Raw genomic sequence first — 375 nt, forward strand, 5'->3', positions numbered from 1 at the left:
CTCAGTAGTAGCTTTGTAAATAACAGGTACTATCTCTGACCTAAAGATATTTTCAATCTGCAACTTTTTTTACATACAAGCAAAGTAAATTATATTAAATATGTCCTATGAGCTATAACCCAGAATAATTAATCTTATCATGGTCCTTCAGGCACACACAGAACAAACTCCAGCTAATGTCACTCAAGACCTGTTAATAACCAAAGAATTGATTTAAAAGGAAGTCTTTGCCATTTGTCTTGAAAAGTATTTTCCCCCAATTGTGCTTACTATGTATAAAACTATTTGTAACTAGTAGCCCTGCACATGAATCCATGTGCCAGTAGCTCTGCAGGGCCTGGCCGCTCTGTGCCCGCTGCCCAGAGGCTCTCTGCG

The sequence above is a fragment of the Eptesicus fuscus genome, chromosome 4 (assembly GCF_027574615.1).
Source record: "Eptesicus fuscus isolate TK198812 chromosome 4, DD_ASM_mEF_20220401, whole genome shotgun sequence".
Taxonomy (NCBI): Eukaryota; Metazoa; Chordata; class Mammalia; order Chiroptera; family Vespertilionidae; genus Eptesicus; species Eptesicus fuscus.